This window comes from Dendrobates tinctorius, unplaced genomic scaffold (assembly GCF_039654945.1).
Source record: "Dendrobates tinctorius isolate UK_male_01 unplaced genomic scaffold, ASM3965494v1 ptg000293l, whole genome shotgun sequence".
Taxonomy (NCBI): Eukaryota; Metazoa; Chordata; class Amphibia; order Anura; family Dendrobatidae; genus Dendrobates; species Dendrobates tinctorius.
Genome location: NW_027361960.1, coordinates 26566260 through 26575000, shown reverse-complemented (window position 1 = coordinate 26575000; position 8741 = coordinate 26566260).

Sequence of the window (8741 nt, the reverse complement as noted above, 5' to 3'; positions counted from 1 at the left end):
CGTGTCACATAGCGCTCAGATATCAGTGGGCCGCACACAATCCACAAGTGTCCACTGTCCACAAGTGTACGCAGAGATTCAAAATCTCCATTATCCTCTCGTCACTTTGGTCACAGGCAGCTGTGCCATCGAGCGTGTCACATAGCGCTCAGATATCAGTGGGCCGCACACAATCCACAAGTTTCCAGTGTCCAAAAGTGTACGCAGAGATTCAAAATCTCCATTATCCTCTCGTCACTTTGGTCACAGGCAGCTGTGCCATCGAGCGTGTCACATAGCGCTCAGATATCAGTGGGCCGCACACAATCCACAAGTGTCCACTGTCCACAAGTGTACGCAGAGATTCAAAATCTCCATTATCCTCTCGTCACTTTGGTCACAGGCAGCTGTGCCATCGAGCGTGTCACATAGAGCTCAGATATCAGTGGGCCGCACACAATCCACAAGTGTCCACTGTCCACAAGTGTACGCAGAGATTCAAAATCTCCATTATCCTCTCGTCACTTTGGTCACAGGCAGCTGTGCCATCGAGCGTGTCACATAGCGCTCAGATATCAGTGGGCCGCACACAATCCACAAGTGTCCACTGTCCACAAGTGTACGCAGAGATTCAAAATCTCCATTATCCTCTCGTCACTTTGGTCACAGGCAGCTGTGCCATCGAGCGTGTCACATAGCGCTCAGATATCAGTGGGCCGCACACAATCCACAAGTGTCCACTGTCCACAAGTGTACGCAGAGATTCAAAATCTCCATTATCCTCTCGTCACTTTGGTCACAGGCAGCTGTGCCATCGAGCGTGTCACATAGCGCTCAGATATCAGTGGGCCGCACACAATCCACAAGTGTCCACTGTCCACAAGTGTACGCAGAGATTCAAAATCTCCATTATCCTCTCGTCACTTTGGTCACAGGCAGCTGTGCCATCGAGCGTGTCACATAGCGCTCAGATATCAGTGGGCCGCACACAATCCACAAGTGTCCACTGTCCACAAGTGTGTGCAGAAATTCTAAAACTCCCCTGTCCTATAGACACCTTGTACCTTGTTTTACATTACTATATAGTTTGTTGGATTTTGTCTACATTTCTACCAAAAATGAGGAAGGCTGGTGGAAGAGGCCGTGGAATTCGGCGGGGGTTGGCAGCTGGTAATGATGGTGTTGGTGGTGGATCTGATGGTAGTGGCAAGAGCAAAATAGGACCAAATGCAGGAGGTGCTGACCCTGCGTCATCTTCTGTCTACATAAGGCCTCGAACGCTTAGTTTTCTAGGAGTTGGCAAACCGCTTTTAAAGGCAGAGCATCAGGAAAAAGTTTTGTCTTACATTGCTGACTCAGCCTCCAGCTCTATCGCCTCCTCTTCTTCAGTTGTAAAAAGTAAAAGCACTGAGTCGTCATTGGAGGCTCATGTTCATGAACCACACCTTTCCTTGTGTCCTTCACCAAAACCAAGATTGAAGGATGACGCAGGCCATACTACTGATTACTCCATGGAGCTGTTTTCACATACCATGCCTGGATTATCAAGTCAAATGGTGAATTACCCAGGCCAAGATGAATCTGACATGGAGTGCACTGATGCACAGCCGCTGATGGATGATTCTGCTGGTACATTCACTCAGAGCACTACATTGTCCTCGCAGTGTACAGAGCCAGATTTTGACCCTGATGAGACTCAGGTGCCCCTTCCCGCACACTATACCACCATACACGGTGACACAGAGAAAGGTGCACATGACATAGAAGAGGAGGTGATGGATGACCCAGTTGTTGACCCAGATTGGCATCCATTGGGGGAAGAGGGTGCTGCTTCCAATAGCTCAGATGAGGAGCATCCACAGCAGACATCGACATCGCAACAGCTGTTATCTGGCAGGCCCGGAGCACTCCAAAGACAGGTTCCAAACATCAAAAGAGTTGCTGGACAGCTTGTCCAGAGGGTCAAAAGATCACAGCGTGCTAGGCTGCAAAATGTCTGCCAAAGTAGGAAGAGTGCAGTGTGGCAGTTTTTTGAACAAAATCCTCATGATCAGGCCAAGGTTATCTGTAAGAAGTGCGCAAAGACCTTTAGCCGAGGGAAAAATCTGAAAAATTTGAATACCAGTTGCATGCTTAGACATTTAACCAGCATGCACTTGCAAGCGTGGACACAACACCAAACCTCAAGTGCCACATGTGCAACTGATCACAACGAAGGTAGTCAGCAACGCTACATTGTTTCCCCCACTGTAAGCACACCGGTTAGCACAGCAGCAAATGTTGAGGTGTCGTTGCAAGGCCACAGCAGTCAGGGAATCCCACTGTTATATCAACAAAAGACTGATTCTAGGCCATCAGAAAGAACACCAACTCCATCACCATCATCAACCCTCTCTCAGTCCGCCCTGTCCACCGCTACTTCCACCATATGCAGCTCTCAAGTCCAGCTAACCCTCCCAGACACTATGAGTAGGTCAAGAAAGTACTCAGTCTCTCATCCGCGTACACTGGGTTTGAACGCCCACATTGCCAAACTAATCTCGTTTGAGATGATGCCCTTTCGGTTGGTGGAAAGCACAGCTTTCCGCGAACTCATGGCCTATGCAGTACCACGCTATGACCTACCCAGTCGCCACTTCTTCTCTCGCAAAGCCATCCCAGCCCTCCACCATCATGTGAAAGACCGCATTGTCCATGCACTCAAGCAGTCAGTGAGCGGAAAGGTGCACCTCACAACTGATGCATGGTCCAGTCGGCATGGCCAGGGCCGTTACGTGTCCATCACTGCGCACTGGGTTAATGTGGTGGATGCAGGGTCCACAGGGGACAGCGGTGGTGGGACAGTGCTGCCTAGCCCACGGTCTAGGAAACAGTTGGCTCTAGGCGTTCGACCCTCCTCCTCCTCCTCCTCCTCCAGAAGCGACAGCTCGTCCACAGAGCGCAGTCGTACGAGCACTCCATCTGCAGCTGCCACTGTTGCACACGATGTGACCCCCTATCGAGCAGCTAGTGGAAAGCGTCAGCAGGCTGTGTTGCAGATGATGTGTTTGGGCGACAGACACACCGCCGAGGTGCTGGCCGAGTACTTGAAGCGACAAACTGAGTCATGGCTGGGCAGTGTACATCTTGAGGCAGGCAAGGTAGTTAGTGATAACGGCCGTAATTTTGTGGCAGCCATAGCCCTTTCAAAACTCAGCCACATACCTTGCTTGGCTCACACCTTGAACCTGGTGGTGCAGTGCTTCCTCAAAAATTATCCGGAGTTAACAGCCCTGCTCCAGAAGGTGCGAAGACTGTGCGCGCACATCCGCCGGTCGCCTGTACACTCCGTTCGTATGCAGAAGCTGCAGCGATTGCTCCACCTTCCCAACCACCGCCTCATTATCGACATTGCAACAAGGTGGAACTCCACCCTGCACATGGTGGAGCGGCTGTGCGAGCAGAGGCAGGCCATAATGCATTTGTGGGAGGATACACGGCCAGGCACTTTGAGAGCAGACATGGAGTTGACAGCCGTGCAGTGGTCGAAGCTGAAAGACCTTTGTAAAGTCCTTCAGTGTTTTGAGGAATGCACACGGCTGGTAAGCGCAGACGACGCCATCCTAAGCATGAGCATCCCACTTATGCGTCTGCTCATGCAAACTTTGACGCACCTTAAGGAGCAGGCGTCTGCAGCCAATGTTGATGAGGAGGAAGAGGAGGAGGGAATCCTTGATGACATTCAGCCATTGTCTGCTCAGGGACCTCTCCTGGACGAGGTGGAGGAAGAAGAGGAGGAGGAGGAGGATGATGGGGATGATTACTTAGGGGAGGAGGATGCATCTCGTGGGGCAAGTGAAAATGTTGGCGTGGCAAGGTCTGGTACAGGGTTTGTGCGTGACTGGAGGGATGTGGATTTGCCAGAAAGTGCTCCTCCACCCAGCACTCGCAGTGCATCATTGACACCGGGAACATTGGCCCACATGTCAGATTATGCCTTGCGGATCCTAAAAAGGGACCCCCGCATTGCCAAAATGATGAACGATGACGACTACTGGTTGGCCAGCATCCTGGATCCACGCTATAAAGGCAAATTACAAAACATCATGCCACAGGAGAACCTTGACCTAATATTGGCTAATAAACAAGCAACTCTGGTAAATCGGTTGCTTGAGGCATTCCCAGCACACAGCAGCAGTGATGGTTCTCACACGAGCCGTACGGGCCGGGGGCAGCTTGGCAGAGGTGTTCGTGGTGCACACAGCAGAAGTGGCGTTGGAGACAGGGGTTTCATGACAATGTTGTGGACTGATTTTTCAAATACCGCTCACACAACTGGTAATACTGCATCGATGGAAAGTGACAGGAGACAGCAGTTGTCAACTATGGTTACAAACTACTTTTCCTCCCATATCGATGTTCTCCCACACAGGTCATTCCCCTTTGACTATTGGGCCGCTAAACTGGACACCTGGCCTGAATTGGCCCAATATGCCTTACAGGAGCTCGCTTGCCCAGCTGCAAGTGTGCTATCGGAAAGAGTCTTCAGTGCAGCTGGATCAATCCTGACAGAAAAAAGGACCCGTCTGTCAACCCAAAATGTGGATGATCTAACCTTCATTAAAATGAACCACGCATGGGTTTCCAAGGATTTTGTCCCACCTTCCCCTGATGACACATAGGGTGACAGAAAAATGGCTTGCTTTGGTCCACCTCTTCCTGGTACTTCACCTATTTCGCCTTTTGCATCAGTTGAATGTCCAACATCAACATATGCCACTTTCTAAAACTCCCTAACTGTGCTGCCTCCCCCCCCATGGCCGGGGTCACCACCTAGCGCACGACACCGTGCGAGTGCCGTTGCCCTGGACAGGTGGGTAGGCCGACTCTTGGGCACGGGCACTGGCACAGGGTCCCTCATAGTGCAATCAAGTGTCTCTGACGGTGGTGGTGCACACCCGCCGTCAGACACACCGCTGTACTATGAGGGGCCCAGTGCCAGTACCGACGCCCACGAGTGTGCCCCCCTTGCTTGGCCAGGGCCCCAGCATTTGCAATCTTTACCTCTCCCTGCTCCACCGCTGTGTAATCTGGGCCGTCAAATCCATACTGTGCCTGACACCGTCTGAGCCTGCCTCCTGATGTATAGACATATATTTTGAATGTGTACGCTATCCATACATGTTATCCGGGGATACGGTACCCCTTCTAACCTTTGTGCAATGACGTGCAATCCATACTGGGCATAACACCATCTGAGCCTGCCTCATGCTGTATAGACATATATTTTGAATGTGTACGCTATCCATACATGTTATCCAGGGATACGGTACCCTTTCTAACCTTTGTGCAATGACGTGCAATCCATACTGGGCCTAACATCGTCTGAGCCTGCCTCATGCTGTATAGACATATATTTTGAATGTGTACGCTATCCATACATGTTATCCGGGGATACGGTACCCCTTCTAACCTTTGTGCAATGACGTGCAATCCATACTGGGCCTAACACCGTCTGAGCCTGCCTCATGCTGCATAGACATATATTTTGAATGTGTACGGTATCCATACATGTTATCCGGGGATACGGTACCCCTTCTAACCTTTGTGCAATGACGTGCAATCCATACTGGGCCTAACACCGTCTGAGCCTGCCTCATGCTGTATAGACATATATTTTGAATGTGTACGCTATCCATACATGTTATCCGGGGATACGGTACCCCTTCTAACCTTTGTGCAATGACGTGCAATCCATACTGGGCCTAACACCGTCTGAGCCTGCCTCATGCTGTATAGACATATATTTTGAATGTGTACTCTATCCATACATGTTATCCAGGGATACGGTACCCTTTCTAACCTTTGTGCAATGACGTGCAATCCATACTGGGCCTAACACCGTCTGAGCCTGCCTCATGCTGTATAGACATATATTTTGAATGTGTACGCTATCCATACATGTTATCCAGGGATACGGTACCCTTTCTAACATTTGTGCAATGACGTGCAATCCATACTGGGCCTAACACCGTCTGAGCCTGCCTCATGCTGTATAGACATATATTTTGAATGTGTACGCTATCCATACATGTTATCCGGGGATACGGTACCCCTTCTAACCTTTGTGCAATGACGTGCAATCCATACTGGGCCTAACACCGTCTGAGCCTGCCTCATGCTGTATAGACATATATTTTGAATGTGTACGCTATCCATACATGTTATCCAGGGATACGGTACCCTTTCTAACCTTTGTGCAATGACGTGCAATCCATACTGGGCCTAACACCGTCTGAGCCTGCCTCATGCTGTATAGACATATATTTTGAATGTGTACGCTATCCATACATGTTATCCGGGGATACGGTACCCTTTCTAACCTTTGTGCAATGACGTCCAATCCATACTGGGCCTAACACCGTCTGAGCCTGCCTCATGCTGTATAGACATATATTTTGAATGTGTACGCTATCCATACATGTTATCCGGGGATACGGTACCCCTTCTAACCTTTGTGCAATGACGTGCAATCCATACTGGGCCTAACACCGTCTGAGCCTGCCTCATGCTGTATAGACATATATTTTGAATGTGTACGCTATCCATACATGTTATCCAGGGATACGGTACCCTTTCTAACCTTTGTGCAATCACGTGCAATCCATACTGGGCGTGAGAACGGCTGGCGAGCTGTTAAGCAAGCTACAGCACCTGTCCAGACAAGTACAGGGATTCCCTAGCGAGGAGACTTATTTGATTGTTTTCTATGTTGGGACAGCAATTTTTGGGGAGCACTATACTCTGGAGAATGATAGATGGGGCCCACCATACACTGGAACATTCCAAAGGTGGACATCAGACACTGGAGCAGCATTTACAGGGCCCATTATACACTAGAGCATTAGAAATGGGGCCCATTATGTTTGGAGCATTATTTGGGCTCATAAGACAGTGGAGCTTCATCCATGGGGGCCAACATATACTGTAGCATTATGTGGAGCTCATCATATACTGTTTCAAACATTATATGGGACCAATGATTTTGTATGGAGAAATAGATGGGCCTCGTCATGAGATGTAAAAAGTGAGGTATTTTTCATTGTACTATACCGCTATTTCTCTGCCGTATCGGAGCATGATGAGTTGTGGTATGTGTTAAAGGGGCGCTCTTTCGCCCAGGGCACATGAAAACCTGCAGCCAGCCCTACCCCCCCACAAATTTAGCCAAATAACCCCCATTTTTCAGTGCGTAACTTGTATTATGAAGTTAATTAAGGTTGACAAGCTTAAGTAAGAAGAATTGATGCTTTTGGCATTCAAATGGGCACTGTAGGTGTGTTTCCTGTCCTCCTCTCACTGCCGACTTTTATTCCCCATTGACTTACATTGGGTTTCGTGTTTCGGGACGACCCCGACTTTTCCCTATAATCGGACGATCTTGCTCGACCCGACTTTTGGAAAAGTCGGGTTTCACGAAACGAAATGCGACCCTAAAAAAGCAAAAGTCGCTCAACTCTACTGGGGACCCAACATACGATGTACCATTATGTCTTGTGTTGTGAATGGGTTAATACACTTTCACACTTATATGACTATTCGTGTTATATTTCTTACTAGTGTTTTTTTAATTGTACACATTATATCTTGCTGTTATGTTTTATTTTGTTTATGCAAATGGGAATGGTATCTGTTTATTGCTAGAATGTGTTGTGCTGTGGCAATTTTTATCAACCCCTTCATGACTGGAGCTTTTTTCGTTTTTCGCTCCCCTTCTTCCTAGAACCATAACTTTTTTATTTTTCTGTCAATATGGCCATATGAGGGCTTATTTTTTGCGGGACGAGTTGTACTTTTGAACAACACCATTGGCTCTACCATGTAGTGTACTCGAAAATGGGAAACAAATTCCAAAATGCGGTGAATTGCAAAAAAAAGCGCAATCCCACACTTTGTTTGGCTTTTTTGCTAGGTTCACTAAATGCTAAAACTGACCTGCCATTCTGATTCTCCAGGTCATTACAAATTCATAAACACCAATAATGTCTAGGTTCTCTTTTATCTAAGGCTAGTTTCACATTTGCACCTTTTTGCGCAGCGTATCGAGCGCACATGAAACTCATGTCAAAAGCGCATGCAAACGCTTGTAAACGCTGTATTTTTTGGAGCATTATTGTGCGCATTACGACAAAAAATTGCAGCGCTTTTATGCGTTTGTAAGCGTTTTTCATGCGTTTGCATTTTTTTTATGCGCAATGGTGTCACTTCACAGGAGGAAAATCCTTGAAAAATTCTTGCAACAGACTCCACCAATGGGACAGCAGTGGGCGTGTCTTTTGGAAATTCTTTATATAGACCCTGTTTACAGCTGAATTCTTCACATTTGCTTGCATTTGCCTTGATAAACATGGATCTGTGCTGGATGAGTTTTTACTATGACTTGGATCTGGACATGAGGATGGCTCAGGCTTATGCAGTTGCTTGCCATGAACAGAGGGAGAGAGGCAGCGAAGACGGCAGCTGCGGCGTTTGTGGATACATCCCATTATTGAACTCCGGGAGAGCCGTGGAGCGTACCACACCCTCTACAGTGAGCTACAGGCAAACCCGGAGAAATTTTACGGATTATACCCGGATGTCCCAAGAAACCTTTAACTATTTGCTTGGTCGGGTCCAAGAAGTCATCCGGAGACAGGACATGCAGCTCCGGCGTGCGATTACTCCTGAGGAACGGCTCCTGGTCACATTACGGTATGTAGTTTTGCAAAACCAGTGCCTGCCCA